The sequence below is a fragment of the Ambystoma mexicanum genome, chromosome 2q (genome assembly GCF_040938575.1).
Source record: "Ambystoma mexicanum isolate Mex_15411 chromosome 2q, UKY_AmexF1_1, whole genome shotgun sequence".
NCBI classification, from domain to species: Eukaryota; Metazoa; Chordata; class Amphibia; order Caudata; family Ambystomatidae; genus Ambystoma; species Ambystoma mexicanum.
Genome location: NC_090924.1, coordinates 1,267,709,934 through 1,267,727,663, shown reverse-complemented (window position 1 = coordinate 1,267,727,663; position 17,730 = coordinate 1,267,709,934). Strand labels below are relative to the sequence as shown.

General features: G+C 45.6%; 1 protein-coding gene across 4 annotated transcripts in view; it reads right to left on the bottom strand.

Moving 5' to 3' along the window:
* CLCN5 (chloride voltage-gated channel 5) overlaps nt 1-17,730 on the bottom strand; it is a 1,154,200-nt gene that overhangs the window by 216,720 nt on the left and 919,750 nt on the right. The gene's annotated exons all lie outside the window — the stretch shown is intronic.

The following is a 17,730-nucleotide window of genomic DNA, read 5'->3' as shown; positions in this document are numbered from 1 at the left end:
TGTGCAACACATTTGACAAGGCAAAGATTTCTTTGGCAGTGCTTGAACATACATGTCCCTCTTCCTGCACCAACGCCAAAATCTGCTATATGTTCTGTGACCATGTTGCAGTGTCCCACATTGTTTTCTTATGTACTTGGTTATTTATAATGTGATTAATACCCAGAGGAAAACACAGCTCTTGTGTTGTCTGCGTTTAAGAGAATGCTTGTGCGATTAATAAGTCCCTGGAAACTGCGAAAGGTTTCCTTAACATCAAGCAACTCCAGGACATTTATGTGGAGGGATGCTTGCAAATGGGTCTATCTGCCCTGTGCTATGAGTGAGTATCATTGAGCTTCCCACTCCAACACTGATGCGTTTGTTATGGTCACTTTCACAGGTGAATTAACAAAACAATGGCCCTGTAACATTTTTGTGGGAGACCACCACCTTAGGTACCAACTTTTGTGAAATGACTACTATATTGTCCCAGTTGCATGTGGTCACTTATTTGCTTGCTGTTCCTGAACAGCTCCCATGTGAAGATGTGTGATCGGGCTGAGATAAATGCAGGACACAATCATACCCAAGAATGTCATCACACTGTGCACTGCTACCGAGGGGTTTGGCTGATAAAAAATGTATTTGCTCCTAAATACAGAGTACCCTTTCCTGTGATGTGTAAGCCGTCAATTTGGCTGTCTAACAAACTGTTATTGTCCAAACAAACTTTATGACAAAGCTGAGGGAAGGACTGGATTTCTGCGCATTATGAGAAACATAGTTGATGAAGTGGGCTGACTGTCATTGTTCCCTGACATGAGTCCATCGTCTGAATAGGGGTGAACTTGTATACTGTTGGCGCAGATGCATAGCTACCACAGCTTGCACCATTGTGGACATAAAGGTGCCAATGCTATCCCAAATGGAAGGACATTGAATTGGAAATGTTTTTCTACCTTGAACCCAAGACATTGCTGATGACACGACTTCATGGAAAAATGAAAGTATGCATCTTTCATGCACACAGTGGATATGAAAGATTCATACGTACTGGCTTCAGATCTAATACTGGTCTCATGGTTATACCCATAAAATACACTGAGTAAATGTGTTTCACTCCTGACATGCAAACTCTGATGGCTCCATTTTGGAGCAAAGTATCCTGTTCTGCTTGAAGTAGCTGGACAGGGTCTGACGATAGACACCAGTGCCACTTTGGTAGATTGTGAGGTTTTGCAATCAGCTTGATTCAGGAACTTCTTTTCTTATGTCCACCACCCACTTATCTGTAGTGCTGCCCTCACATGTGAGTGAATGATGATATCCTTCACTTATGGGGGGAAAATGTTTGGGGACATGAACTGCAGTCAGTTATTTATTGAAGAGGTGAACCCTTGTAGGGTGTTACTCTACCGCTTCCTCCACCGCAGCACTGGGACTAGGTGCTTGAATTTACCTCGGTTGTATAGTTCTCCCAAACTACATTAGTTTGTTGTGATAGGAATAGTCCACAATATGAATGGAACGTTCACTTGAAGTAGCTCTGCAGCACTGGTATTAGGGCCATGAGATCTGCCCTACTATTATTGTCTTATTTCTTGCCTTTTTAAGGGCCACATGGACAGTTTTGACAAAAAGGAGAGGGTCTTCCAGAGGTTCAGAAATGAGGGTGGCCTGTGTTTCTGGGCAAAAACCTGTATCCTTTAGCCATGATGGTCGTTTTATGAGAGCGGCCCCTGCAACTGGATGACTTGTCTAGGCAGAATCTACAGAATCTTTGATTAAGGCATTTGCTGACAGCCGACGTTCAGGAGATATGGCCTGAACGCTTTCTTGTAAAGAGACTGGCATGTCCTTGATAAATTAAGGTTCTGCCAATGTGCCCGGTTGTATCGGCCACTAATGCCATTGTGCTTACCACAGCAGTTACGTATCCAGTGATATGGTGACCGCGAATTATCCAGTGCCAAAAAAGACAAATAATATATATATATATATATGTATGTGGGGGGAGGGGTTAGGGTAATTAATTATTGTATGGGGAGAATTGGGGGCCTTCAGGGCATCTCCCGCCACATATAAAGTGCAAAAGAATCCATAAAAACAAATTGATCTGTCTTTTTTACTGCAGGATTTTGCTGCAACCTTATCACATAGAAGCAGCAGTTGTATGCGGTAGTCAGCCGAGGTTGCTACTTTTATCACTAAGGATTATTTCTTTTTATTTTCGATGTCTGAAGGATGCTGATGAGTGGAAATCGGGGCAGAGTCTCTTTTTCCTAAAAGTTGTGACAACAAGGGAATCTGGAGTTTTGGAGGCTGTTTTTGCAAGGATATTGCAATTTGATTAACGAATTAAGGAATAAAGTGAGCACTAGGCTTGAGATCCTCCATAGAGCCTTCTATAAAACCTTGCTTCCTCCCATTCTTGGTATTTTATAGAGAATCTGGGCATCACTCTTAAGCAGGGTTTTATATATGGCCTGAAACTCAATTGGAGAGTTAGTGATATGCAGATCCAAGTCTTCTGGAGGTGCCAAGGGATACGCCAATGGATCCTCTGGGTCCTCCTACTCATGAGAATATCACTTTCAGTGTCCTTCTCTTCCTCCATCAGGGTGTATGAATTCCCTTCAAAGGGGAATTCATCCAAGGGCAGTTTATTGCAGCTGGGGCAGAATTTAAACAGTGACGTTTCCACTAGGACAGAGTAAACTGGGGCAGCCAACAATGTAGATGTATAGGGAAGTAATTCTCGACTTCCTAAAAAAAAAAGTCAATCCTCCATGTCACTCAGCATCGCAAAATGTTGTGCGATGAGTTTGTTCTACGCCTTCACTCAAGCAAACAATTATTGTCGGAAAGAAATTGCATCTATGCTTGGCACATCATGTGTACCTGTACACTTATGGGTAGGGATAATGTGACAGGAACTTTTTAATACATCAACACATACATTACATCATATAAAAGCTAGATCACATCAGAAAAGGTCAGGTGTATTGTTTCGGTGACATCAATGTATCACAATTGGGACACGTTTTCATGCTTCAATTACAGCTATTATCGCATGGATTTCTTTCCATAACCTAGTGAATAATATTACACATCCTTCATAGTTCCCAGACATAAATATGGTCCACTGCTCATTGGGATTAATTGTCAGCTCAAGGAATGAGGCTTTAATCGATTTTATCAGAGACCCGTCATTGCACTACAGAGAAACAAGAGGTGGGGAACTGTTTCCAAGACCTGTTCGCCACAGAACCGACAAAGTCTATAGTTCCTTGCAACATTCGTCCAACACTAGTTCTCTCAAACGTTTTAACAGCATTAAAATTAAAGCGCAAATAGTCCCATACCAGATGGTTTCCAGTAAGGTTTCTAAGATACGATGGAATCAATGTCTTTCCAGAATGTAGGGAAAATAGCACTCAGCTGTTGATTTTGTGGCCAGGTCGACTGTCGTCTGTTCATGGAAGTGGACGTCCAAGAGGGTCCTCATAACTCGCTTATATTGGTTGATGTTCATTACAAGAGGATCCACACAGTTTCCCAGTCCATACATCAGCTAAAGGTTTGAGGGCTCCCAGGGTGGAGGACTTCATGTATGCAAGTTTAGTATGAAACTCTTCATACAACAAGCCAATGTGTGTATCACTCACAACATGGACTAGCTTCCAGTACAGAGTGAGACCAGAGAGCATGATTCACTTTAGAATAGGCATCAGATCGAATCTTAAAATCTGCTTGAGGAACATCTGTTCTATTCGAGAGATGGCCTCAAGTGAAAAAAGCGCTCATGCTTCTGCAACATAGCATATAATCGGGGCATTTTTCATGGTGTACAATTTAAACACAGAGGCCACCAAATATCCTCCTCCCTTTTAAAAAAAAGACCATATGGCTCCTGATATTTGTGCACTACGAATTTCGAGTTTGTTCAGATGTGACGAGCACACAAAGTTTGCATCAAAGACAATCCCTAAGTAGGTGTATTTATTTATTACCTCAATAGGGGCCCCCTTAAAACTCCAAACAACTTGTGCCACTTTTTTGTGAGGAGGTTTGAACACCGCAATTTTAGTTTTCGACGTCTTCACTTTGAATGAAAAGTAGAGGTTATCTAGGGAAATTTGTAGACCACCAGGGATGATATCTAGAATGACTATGTTATCAGCATAGCCGAAACACTGTACAATCTGGTTACCCAGGTAATGAATATTTTCCGGCGCCAGAAAAAAGAAAAAGAAAAAAAAAAATACACAAATCCAGTGGCAGCCTGACGTTTTTACCGGCACGGCTACCGCCGGGGTTGTAATGACCCCCCCCAGAGTCTATGATGCTGGAGCTAGTAAAAGCAGACCTTGTAAACTGCAGAGGATAGTCGGAAGGTCTTGCTCCATTTACGAAAGAATATCCTCTGGCGTATAGTAGGTTTGCCCAATCGATACCACTAGAACTTGTTCGGTTTAGCCCAGCTCCCTCTACTTGACCAGAACAGTGCAAATCATTAGCCGTGTCCTCCTGATTTTGCTGAGATGGGATACAAGAGTTAAAATCTCCAAACAAAAGCATAGGAACAATTATTGAGATAGTTTCAAACCATTCTTTGGGTTCCTTAAGTACCGTTATGTGCTCTAAAATATAAAGGGGGTCATAGATAGTAGTAATGACGATGTCTTTCTGTTCAAGTGCGTCTGTAGAGGACAACTTGCCAACCAGAATGTTCTTAGACTAACATTGAATCTCAGTAAGCAGATATGGCTGTTTTACCCCCATTAAAAGTCCATCCTTCGGCCTGCCTTTTTTCCCCTTAATGGCATGTTTTTGAATGAGGGACCATCCGTCTAGGACCAAAGGATCTACCATCCAGGTCTCTTGGAGTGCGATTGAATAAAAACCATCCATATGGTCAAACAAACCATCCTGGTCATATAAGTGTGTGTGTGTGACCCCCATGTTCCAGCTAAAGGGACTTAAAGGCATGGTCTAGTAAAAAAATGTATTTAAAAATAGATAGGCAACATAAACAAAAAAATACTAGCATTCCCTTTTTTAAAACTTCCTATGTAAAATTTTGAGCTATTCAAGCTCAAAATTCGCAAAAGCAAGCACATGGGCGCATCCATTTTGTGAAATGGATGCCCTCCTGTGCTGGCTTTTGCTTTCGCGGCACTAAAAGCCAGCCAGCTGTAGTAAACAAAAGCTACCGCTGGGTGGCTTTCCCTTCATTAGTGCTGCACGCGGAGGACGGGGACCGGAGATCAGAGCAGGAAAGCTGCAGCTGAATCTCGGTAAGTGCTATTTATTTATTTTTAGAAAATAAGCACTAGCTGTGTTTTTTTTTCTAAGTTTTCCGGGCTGAAGGAGTGGAGCACATTCCATGACATAATCAACCATCCCCTCTGGGAAGAAGTATACCAGCGAAGTAACGAATGGAGCATCTTCGCATTGATGCACTATTTTTATATCATCTGCAAAAATGTTTCATAGAGGTATGATAGTTTGGAACAGTCCATTACCTCAGACAGATTTAAATATTCACATGATTCCCGACGGAAGAAGCCTCTAATTCGTAAGGCATTCTCCAGGTGCTCAGACTGGACACTCCGGGGAGAGGCAGGGGGGGGTCTGGCAGGGGGCATCTCGATGCCCCCACTAGATTTGAGCAAGCATGGCAGGGGCATTTGCTCGTAAAGCATGCCTTTCATTAGTGGCACTGGATCTGGATGCACATGAGATCTCCACAGTCTTCAGGGCTGATGTGGGGGCATGGCTATCCTTTGGGTCCGCTGGATTAGACACATCATTGTTAGCCACATTTGTTGGCGCCGGAATGTTGAACAGGTGTTTCAGGTTATAAACTGGAGAGTTATCAACTCGGCTACCACCTACTGCTGGCGCAGACTTGTGTTGGTTTTTACGAGCACCCCTTTTCTTCTTGCCCAGAATGCCACTAACAGTAGTGGAAGATAGTTTATCGCGTGGGGCAGATTTGACAACATTGGTTTGTACCTGTGGAGGTTCCTCAACAGCATTCAACGGGATATTGCTTGTGTTCAAAATCGTAAACGATGTTTGATTTGCACAATTAGAAGAACAAGTTACTTACCCCTGGTAACGTTCTTTCAAATGGATGGTCTCTCCACACATTCCTCATCTTATGATAATTCTCTCTCCTGCTTCAGCCGATTTAAATTTTTCTTCCGACAGGGGGCACTGTGTGCCAGCTCGTGGAGTCGACGTCCCTCGAGGGCCTCCTTTCGACTGTTGACGTCATAAGTATAAGTAGCGCACGCAGCACCCGTTGGCTTCAGTTATGTTTTTCCCCCTACCTCCTGAAGAGGAATTACCAGGCGTCGCTTAGACCGTAGGCTCACAGAAAGCGTAAAGTGGAAGGACACAAATTGTACGGCGGGGTAGGCTGGGAGGGGTGATGAGGAATACGTGAGAGGAATATCCAATCGAAAGAAAGTTACCTGGGGTAAGTAACTTGTTCTTTGAATGGATTGTGTCCTCCCACGTATTCCTCGTCTTATAATAGACTCCCAAAGTAGTAATAATTTGGAGGTGGGAGTACGAATTTAAATTCGTCTTCTAACTAATCATGGCCCGAATGAAGGACTGCTTTTGCAAATTGTCCTCCCTGAGTGGAAGAGAAGTCCAGACAGTAATGTCTCACAAAAGTATGAATGGCCGATCAATTAGCCGCTGAACAAATATCTTGGATTGGGACACCTCTTTGAAGAGCAGCAGAGGTTGCCATGCCCCTTGTAGAATGTGCTCTTAGGCCTTCCGGCGGGTCCTTGTCCGCTAATCCGAAACATTCACCAATAGCCAGGATAATCCATCTGGCTATGGTTTGTTTATAACAGCTAGCCCAATTTAGGGCTAGTATAACCAATGAATAATTGGGTCATTTTGGTGAAATTTAGCCATTCTGGATATGTAAAAACAGACCACTTTTTGGGTCCAGTCTATGTAATCTTTCCTCCTCCTTCCCCAGAGGTGGATAGAAAGTTGGTAAAGTAATTTTTTGTGACAAGTGGAAGTCGGAGACTACCTTCGGTGAGAAAGAAGGTTTCACCTTAAGAATACCTTTGTCTTTATGGAAAACTGTATGAGGAGGCTTACAGGACAGGGCCTGCAACTCGATTACCCTGCGGGCTGACATTATTGCAATAAGAAAAACAGTTTTTAATGTCAAAAGTCTTAATGAGCATGAGTGTGAAGGCTCAAACGGAATGCATGTTAAAAATCTTAACACCAGCATTGAGATCCCATACAGGTACGTTGAATGGAACTGGTGGAAATACATTAGTAAGGTCTTTTAGGAATTGAACAATCAGAGTGATCTTAAAATATGAATCCTCCTCTGAAGAGCGCTTGAAAATAGACAGTGCCACCAGGTAACCGTTAATTGTTCCAAACTAGAGCCTCAGATTTGCCAAATGTAACAATAAAGAGAGCACTATAGGTGCGTCGCATAGAAAGGGATCCACATACTTCTCACTGCACCAGCTGCTGAACTTGTTCCAATTGCAGCGGTACAAAGATTTTGTTGCTAGCCTTCTGGCTGAAAGCAAAATCTCCATTACTTCATCCGCAGATCCCAATCCTAATATCTCAGTCTTTCCGAAACCATGCGTGAAGGACGAGTGTCTTGACCTCTGGATGGAGAACTCGACCTTCCTCTTGCGAGAGAAGATCCTCTGTTTGAGGAAGACATATTGGAGGGCAGATGGACATGTCCAGAAGGTCCCGGTACCACGTCCTCCTGGCCCAATCCGGAGCAATAAGGATCATGGATTTCCCGAACTTTCTCAACCTCCTGATCACGTGAGTAATGAGGGGGACTGGAGGAAACACTTACAGGAGTGGACCCTCCCAGTCCACCATGAACGTGTCCCTAGAGCTTCTTTTGAAGGACATTCCCTGGAGCAAAACAGTTTGCACTTCCGCTTGACACTGGTCATTAACAGATACACTTGGGGGGTTCCTCAAAGGGTGAATATCGCTTGAAGGGCTACTGGGCTAGTTCCTGCTCATGGGAGACTGTGCTCTGCCTGGTCAGAGCATCCGCCACTGTGTTCTCCTCTCCTTTAGGTGAGCTGACAACAGGGAGATTGCTTCTTGAATTGGTCGGAACCAGAGCTGCATTGCCTCGCTGCACAGTGGTAGTGACCCTACACCTCCTCTCTTCTTGAGGTAGAACATGGCCACTGTGTTGTTCGTCATTATCAGGACATTCTTTCCCAGTACAGAGGGCAGAAAGACCTTCAGCGCTAGTCTGATTGACCTCAGCTGCAAAAAGTTGATATGTAGTTTGGCAGGGATGGAGACCGACGACTGCTGATTGCCTGATCGCTGGTGTGGGCTTCCCACCCCGTGAGTGAGGCGTTCCGCACTACTGTGATCTCCGGCCGTGGCTGGCTAAAAGATTCTCCCTTGATAATGTCGTGTTTTGCAAGCCCACTACAGAAGGTCCTGAGGTCTGCCCCAAGTTTCTGGTGGTCTGACATTCTGGCTGAAAACTGGGACCAAGTCCTGAGAGCCCATTGGAGTGATCTTATTCACAGGCGAGCCTCTGGCAGCAGGAAAATGCAGCATGCCATGAGAACGAGCGACCTGGGAAAAAAAAAAAAAAAAAAAGCTATCGAAGGCCAGAAGATCCTGGGCACTCTGGAATTTGGTAACAATCTACAGAATGTGGAGCTCTCACCTCGGGTGGCGAGGCTTTTCCTGAGGAATCATCCAACACTGCTCCAATGAATTTGAGTCTTTGAGATGGTATCATGTGGGACTTCTTGTAATTGAGGGAGAAGCCCCGTCTGTGGAGCGACTGGCAGGTTACGCTGAGATGTTCCCAGGCTTGCTTGGGTGAATAAGCCTTGATCAGCCAATTGTCCAGGTAGGGGTAAGCGTGAATCCCCCCCCTCCCCTCAGACTCGCTGCCACCACCACCATCAACTTGGTGAAAACCCTCGGGCGGAGGTCAGCCCGAATGGCAGAACTCAAAACTGATAATGAGAAGCGCCAACCGCGAAACTCAGTTACTTTATCTGCTTGAGATGGATAGGCACAAGAAAGTAAGCATTCTGAAGGTCCAACGACACCATCCAGTCTTGGAGTTGGAGAGCTTGAAGGATTTTGCAAAGGGTAACCATCTTGAACTTGTCCTTCTTGAGGAACTTGTTAAAGTTTCTTAAGTCCAAGGTGGGTCTCAAACCTCCGTCCTTTTTGGTAATCAGAAAGTACGGGAGATACCAACCCTTGTTCCTTTCCGCTACAGGTACATTTACTATTGCACCTTTCTCTAGCAGGGTAAATATTTCCTGCACAAGGAACGGAATCAGAATTTTGACAGTTGTTCCCTGGTGGATGATCATGAGGCCTTCTTTAGAAAAGAAGGCAGTAACCTTGGGCTACAGTTTCCAGTGCTGAAGCATCTAAAGTAATGCTGCACCATTCATTCAGATGCTGAGTAAGTCTGCTTCAAACCGGGGTCTTGTGAGTCAAGGCGTCAGAGTGGTTTTGAAGCGGCTGTAGCAGCGGCTGAGGGTAAAGCTGCCGCTGCTTGGGTTGGTTTAACACTTCTCCCTCGTCCATCACGGGGGAATCTTCTCTGACCTCTTTGACCGGCTTGTCCTCTTCCAATTGAGTAGAATCGAAAGGACTTGCCCCTCCTGGAAGATGAGCCAGAGCAGGGGTATTGAGGCTAATGGCGGTCCTAAGGGATTTTTGTCGCCGCTTTCGAGGTCTGCAGCTTTTCCAAACTCTCATCCGCTTTGCGACCAACAGCCTCGAGCCATCAAAGGGCATGTTCAGTAGCCTAGCTTGCACATCTGGTGAAAACCCGGACTTCCTCAACCACAGAAATCTGCGTAACACCTTGCTAGCTGCCATGGATATGCTGATGCTGTCAGACATTCAACTATTGCCTCCTTACCTTCCTTGATTGCCAGGAAGCAGTCTCCTTCCTCCTCTTCCGGGATGTGGTCAGCCACCATAGCTACGCAGTCTCACAGGGTAAACGTAAACCTAGACAAAGTACAAACACGTTTGTAGATTTTAGTGCCATAATGCCTGCCGTGAAAACCTTTTTCGCCCAGGCATCCACTCTCTTATCCCCATAAAGAGGGATGGATGGATATGCTGACTGCTTGGTAGATGTAGCAGCCTGAACCACCAAGCTTTCTGGTGTTGGGTGTTCAGTTAGATGCTCTGGGTCGCTGCTGGATGGTCTGTATTTTTTGGCAACATTTGTATTTACTGCAGCCGCAATTTGCAGCAACCCTTTTCTGTAATGCAGTGTGGAAAGGTACTATTGGATTGTTCTGGGGACCCTGGTCCAAGATGTCTGTCATATCATCTTGTTCAAAAGAAGGAGTAGGCCTGCTCCAGCCTAAAAACTCTATAACCTTACTCTTTTCTATATGAATAGTCAGCATGTTCAGTTGGATCTGGTTTGCCAAACTAACTCGGGAGAGGTATCTAACCCACTGGCTGACTTAAGGTTGTCGTACAACTCCCTCAATCTGGACTCATTAGAGATTAGCTTTTCTGGCACATTAGGGATGTCAAATTGTAGCCCAAAAGGTGGTGCGTTATCAGAAGGATCATCTTCCTCGTAGATGGCTGATGAAGACTTAAAAAAGTATTTTTTAGGTAAAGGTTTGAAAATCTTTTCCTGTACCACCACTGGCTTCGCCAATTTTGAAGTAATCGTCGACAATGACCTCGAAGTTGGGATCGCCTTAGTCAGCGTCGACTTCGATACTGATGTCGATGGCTCTGATGCAGACAGTGACTTTGTGCTTCTTCGACTGAACCCTCAATGGGCTAAGTTCCTGACTCATCGAAGCACTAGACGATTTCTCATCGGATCAAGAACTTTCTCGATGCAGCACCGGCTTAAGGTTCGGTTTTGAAGATTTTATCTTCAACTTCCCTTTGTCCTCTTTTTGCAGATCGACAGGGGCATGGGCTTTCTGCTTGTCCTTCGAGGGAGTAGAGGCCGCATTCTCCAAGATCTTAAGCATCTCAGAACAAAACACATCTCACTTTGCAGGGGAGTCCCATTTCGTTGGACATCCGATTACCTCAGTCAAGGAATCACTAGAGGTCCAAGGTGACCCATGACACTGTTTCTTGGCCTTCTTCAAAGAAGAATGGCGTGATCGACTTCGCGATCGAGACCGCTTTCATATTTTACATCGAGACAAATCCCTCCACTCATCTGTTTTTTTAACTCTTCTAAGGAGACTTTGAATTAACCTCCCGACCACCAATTTACCTTAATGCTGCCCTATAGCCTTTTCGTTCATCGCCTGACAGGAACCGCAGTCGGAAGTACCATGCCCGGAACCAAGGCATCACAGACATACGCAGTGGGGGTCGGTGATCAACATCTTTGATCCACAGTCTTGGCACTTCTTGAAGTCAGACTTAGGTGTCCGATGATGCAGACAAAAAACGGGCGCTGCGTGCGCTACTTATACGGATGATGCCGGCGACAAAATAATTCCGAAGCAGCTTGAGAGACAATCATCATATGAGGAATACGTGGGAAGACAATCCATTCGATTTTGGATTTCTTTTAAGAGGCCCTTTAGTATTAGACTCCAGAATACCGTGGTTTAAATCAACTGCCTTCTCATTGGTCATCGCCAAGCATTGTGAGGATAGATCTTCCGTAACTTTAGGTCACCCTGCATTATTAATGGTGTTGTCACAATGGATTACAGTTGGATCATTGCGAGAACGTTTACAGGGTAGGCCTATCCCTCTGAAGATAGGAAACATCCCCCTGAGCCAGCGTCCGCCGTTATCTCGGACGGGATATCTAACAGATTTTTGGTTGGCGTAGATTTTTCTCCCATATTATTTCGCCTGGCAAATGACGCCTTTTGTTTCGTGCATGGCGAGGGTCACAAACACTGGGGAAGAGGGATGCGTTGTAATATTCCAAACCAACAACCAGATGGTAGCCTAGGCAAAGAAAGATTCACAAACCCCAAAAAGAACTGATTCCACTCTTATATTCTTTTGTATGGTAAGTGATAGTGTAGTACTGCCAAAACGGAATCTTAGCTCTGTGGGTTTATTTATGATATTCCCCTTATACAGTCAGGTAAAGTACTCCTGATTTCTATGATTTCTAAACAGAGACATCTATGACATATAATGTCCACAGCTGTGCACTTGGGAAAGTTTTCAGCAGATGGCATCTTGCGTCGCGCCGATGTCCCTAGAAGGCCTCCGTTGAGAGTCAACGTCACCGGATGTTATATATAGGGCGCACAGCGTCCGTTGCCTCAGTTTACTTTTTTCCCCCTAGAACGTGTGACACCAGTCTCCTGCCAGTATAACTGCCTACAGCGTTGCGGAAACGGAAGCTAAAAATCACAGAGGAAATTCTCCAGAGGGGGAGGCTGGGAGGGCGATGTGGAATACGTCGGAGGAAGATCCCATAGAAAGAACGTTACCAGTTTGGTAAGTAACTTGTTCTTCGAAGGGATTGTGTCCTCTGCCGTATTCCACATCTATGACAGACTCCCAAAGCAGTATCAGACTCTGGAGGAGGGAAAGAATTAAGAATGCAAATTTAGATTACCCAATCAAATGGATGAATAGAGGACCGCCTTACCAAAGGCCAAATCCTGCCCATGGATGGAATCCAGGGAATAGTGCTTCACAAAAGTATGGACTGAAGCCCATGTGGCTGCTTCACAAATATTCCGAATAGGAACACCCCTTTGTAGAGCAGTGGAGGCAGCCACACCCCTAGTGGAGTGAGCCCGTAAGCCCACCGGAGGGTCCTTCCCCGCCAAACGGTAGCACTCAGTGATAGTTCGGATAATTCATCTGGACTAGGTCTGCTTGGAAACAGCCTGACCCAAGCGGTGTCCAGCATAACCTACAAAGAGCTGATCGTCCACTCTGACCCAGGACATCCATGAAAGATAAAAGATCAAAGCCCTCCTAGGATCCAACCTATGGAGCCTCTCCTCTTCCTTACCAGGATGCGGAGGAGGATAAACTACCGAAAGAATCACCTTCTGGCTCAAATTAAATTCAGACACAACCTTCGGAAGAAATTAAGGTCGCACCCGCAGGACAACCCTGTCCTTGTGGAAAACCGTAAAGGGTTGCTTGGCAGAAAGTGCCTGCAATTCACTCACTCTGCGTGCGGAAGTAACCGCAACTAAAAACACAGTTTTAAAAGACAGTCTCAACGGACAAGCGTGTAAGGGCTCAAACGGAGCTCCCACCAGAAACTTTAAAACCAAATTCAAATCCGAACCCGCCACTTGGAAAGGGGACGGTGGAAACACATTAGACAGTGTTTCAGAAACTGTGAAATCAAAGGAATCTTAAAGAACACTCTTCACACGAGTGCTTAAATATGGACAGCGCTGCCAGGTAACCCTTAATGGTACCCACTTGAAGGCCCTTGTGGGCTACAGAAAGCAGAAAAGACATTGGAAAGGACCACATTCTGTCCCCTGCACCAGTCGCAGAACTTCCGGCAACGGTACAGGGACTTTGTTGCGGGCGCCTGGCCGAAAGCAACACCTCCATCACGTCATCCAGGAGGTCCCAATCCTTTTATCTCAACCTTTCAGACACCAATCATGAAGGTTCAGAGAACTGACCTCTGGATGGAGAACCTGACCCCATCCCGTGAGAGCAGATCGTCTCGGTAGGGAAGATGGCGTGGAGGGCAGATGGACATGTCGAGAAGGTCCAGATACCACGCTCTTCTAGCCCAATCCAGAGCAATGATCATTCGGGAACCAAACCTCCACAACACTTGAGGAATGACGGGGACTGGAGGAAACAGGTAGAGTAGTGGGAATGACCACTCCACTATGAATGCGTCCCCTAAGGCTCCTCCCGGGGGAAATTCCCACAAGCAGAATCTCTTGCACTTACGGTTGACACTGGTGGCAAAGAGATCTACCTGAGGGGTTCCCCAAAGGGCGAAGATCCCCAAAAGGACTTCCTGAGCCAACTCCCACTCGTGAGAGACCGTGCTCTGCCTGCTCAGAGCGTCTGCCGCCATGTTTGTCTCCGACCAGATGAACTGCTGAGATAGAGATTTCCTGTTGGATGGCCCACAACCAGAGCTGCATCGCCTCCCTGCACAACGGGAGTGACGCTGCGCCCCCCATTTTGTTGAGGTAATGCATGGGCACTGTGTGGTCTGTTATAATCAGGACAGTCTTCCCCCGCACAGATAGCAGAAAAGCCTTCAAGGCCAGCTTGATTGGCTTACAGCTCTAACAGATTGATGTGGAGTCTGGATTCCGACTGAGACCAACGGCCGCTGGCTGACAACTCGTCGGCATTGGCGCCCCATCCTGTGAGGGAGGCATCCGTCATGATAGTCACCACCGGCCATGGGTGCCAAAACGGTGCCTCCTTCATTAGATTTCCTTTATCGTCCCACCATAGAAGATCGTGGGCGACCAAGAGCGGAATCTGAACGGGATCCGACATCGTGCAGGAGAACTGCGACCACTGCATCTTGAGAACCCACTGCAGGGATCTCATCCGCAGTCTGGCCTCTGGCACCAGAAAAATGCAGGACGCCATGAGGCCCAGCAACCTTAAGAATTCGAAAGCCAGAGATTCTAGAATGGATGGCAGCGGAGTAGCATCTTAAAGGGATGGTCTAGTAAAAAATGTTATTTAAAAAATAGATAGGCAACATAAAAAAAAAAATACTAGCATTCTCCGTTTTAAAACTTCCTATGTAAAATTTTGAGCTATTCAAGCTCAAAATTCGCAAAAGCAAGCACATGGGCGCATCCATTTTGTGAAATGGAGGCCCTCCTGTGCTGGCTTTTGCGGCACTAATGAAGGAAAAGCCAGGCAGCTGTAGTAAACAAAGACTACCGCTGGGTGGCTTTCCCTTCATTAGTGCTGTAGGCGGAGGACGGGGACCGGAGACCAGAGCAGGAAAGCTGCAGCTGAATCTCGGTAAGTGCTATTTATTTATTTTTTTAAAATAAGCACTAGCTGCGTTTTTTTTTCTAAGTTTTCCGGGCTGGAGGAGCCCGGAAAACTTAGAAATAAAACCGCAGCTTTAAAATTGTTGTATTTATGTTTGCGGTCGCTTTTGAAGCGACCGCAAACATAAATACAACGTTATTGTGTTGGAAAACGCTGCGGTTTTTCTTTCCAAGTTTCTCAGGCTCCAGAAACTCGGAAAGAAAAACCGCAGCGTTTTCCAACACAACCGCGTTGTTTCTGCCTGAATCTGCTTTACCATTTGGGGCTCTCGGGGAGCCCGAGAGCCCCAAATGGTAAAGCAGATTCAGGCAGAAACAACGCAGCATTGCGGAAAACAACCGCGTTGAACATGCTTGTTCAGGCTATAAAATTAACCGTTTGAAATCTGAAGTGTTGACTCTGACGAACAGATGTGATAAGACCCTGGTAACGGGGCAGGGGTTTACGTGGTGTGAGGTTCGCTTGCGTTATTTGGGGGTATGGCTGACGTATCCTCTTTCAAAGATGGTAGATGAGAATATGAGTGTGGTTATTCGAGAATGTAAATCGGAATTAGAAAGGTGGTCTTTGCTTAATCTTTCTTTGTGGGGTAAAGTTAATGCCCTGAAGATGAATACAACTCCTAAAATCAACTTTATATCTAGTATGCTTCCTCTGAAAATTAAGAGCTGTTACTGGAATGATTTGGACCGCCCAGTTCAGGAATTTTTGTGGGACAAAAAGCCACCAAGACTTAGTCTTTGGAAGTTGCAGCTTCCAGTTCATTTAGGTGGACTGGGGGTACCGAATTTTCAGGCCTACCATTTGGCCTTTTCTGCTCATTCTTTTGTTCCATTTTTAACTAGTGAATTAGACAACTGGGCGGTGGCAGAATCGAGTGCCTATGTGCCGCTGGGACCGACAGCCTTGTTGACCACAAATACCAAGATTCAGGGTGGTGATTTGTTGGCAACGTCATTTTTGCGCAAGTCTTGGATTGCAGTTTTATCATGGCTTGGTCGGGATGCATTCAAGTGTAAGATTGCCTCTATTTGGTTGAATCCTAAGATTAGGGACAATTTGAGGACAGTTTTTTGGCCTGAATGGTTTTTGATGGATATTAAACTGGTTTCTGATTTGGGGAATGATGATCGATGGTTGACTGCAGCAGAGCTGAGAGAGAGATGGAACTTTGAGGGTTTATCGGACTCTGCATATAGACAGCTTAAGAGGGCGGTTGGTCAGGTCGACTGGTCCGACTCTTTGGATGTGTGCGCTTTGCTGACAGATTCTAGTGGGAAGTGTGGCGGTCTGGCCAGTCGGCTTTACAAGCTAATGGTGTCAAATTGATTTGGATGATTGGCAGAATATGTGTAGTAATGTATCTTTGTGCTCTCTGAATCTAGGTGAACGGTCTCGACAGATCAAGATCCTGAACCGGGTATATTGGTGCCCTGAAAAATTGCATAAAAGAGGCATGTCTGACAATTCTAACTGTTGGGGGTGCGTCCAGGCAGTCGGGTCATTGGAACACATGTGGTGGGATTGTGTGAGAGTCAGAGATTTTTGGAGTGAAGTTTGTAATGTGTGTGACAGGATTGCAGGAGGTGGGCTGGTCCTTCATTTTAGGACGGTGATCCTAGGTGATGTTTCCGGGTTGGGTGATGTCAGCTCAGCTCACAAGAAGTGGATTTTTCGTGCATTCATTGTGGCCAAGAGGCTGATTCTCCGTGGGTGGAAAGGGCGGGTCTCACCTTCCTATGAGGAGTGGATTCAGGAAATGCACAACCTGTCACGGACGGAGAAATTGATTTACAAATTGAAATGTAAATGTTCTACATATGAGAAGATCTGGAATGTGTTTAATGATTTCTTTTAGGTTATTTTTTGATTGTTTATATTTTTTTATTAATTCTTTTTGTGTACTTCCTGTTTTTGGTTTTTGTTAATATTGCTGTTGCTGATATGTTGTATATATTGTATATAATATAAATAAATAATTTAAATTAAAAAAAAAAATTCGAAAGCCAGGAGACTCTGGGCACGTTGAAACTTGTCCACCATCTACAGAATGTGATGCGCCCTCACCTGGGGGGTGAACACTGCCCCAGGGACGTGTCGAGCACTGCTCCGATGTATTGGAGCTGCTGGGAAGGTGTCAAATGCGACTTCTTTAAATTTAGGGAGAAGCCCAGCTTGTGAAGGGAATGGCAGGTGACTGAAAGATGATCCAAGGCTTGCTCGGGAGAACGCGCCCTGGTCAGCCAATCGTCCAGGTAGAGGTAGACGAACCCCCCCCTCTCCTGAGGTACACTGCCACAACCACCATCAGCTTGGTGAAAACCCTCAGGGCGGAGGTCAATCCGAATGGCAGGACCCGAAACTGAAAGTGTGAGTCGCCAGCCACGAACTTCAGGTACTTCCTGTGCTTGGGATGAATTGGCATATGAAAGTAAGCATCCTTGAGGTCCAGAGACACCAACCAATCCTGAAGTTGAAGGGCCTGGAGGACTTGAGAAAGAGTGACCATCTTGAACTTATCCTTCCTGAGAAGCTTGTTCAACCAACGCAAGTCCATGATGGGTCTCAATCCCCAGTCTTTCTTGGGGATCAAAAAATAAGGGGAATACCATCCCTTGTTCCTCTCCGCTACAGGCACCAGTTCTATGGTGATTTCTCCAGCAGAGATAGGATTTCCTGCGCCAGGAGCGGATCCAGACTCCTCAAAGAGAGCTTCCCCGG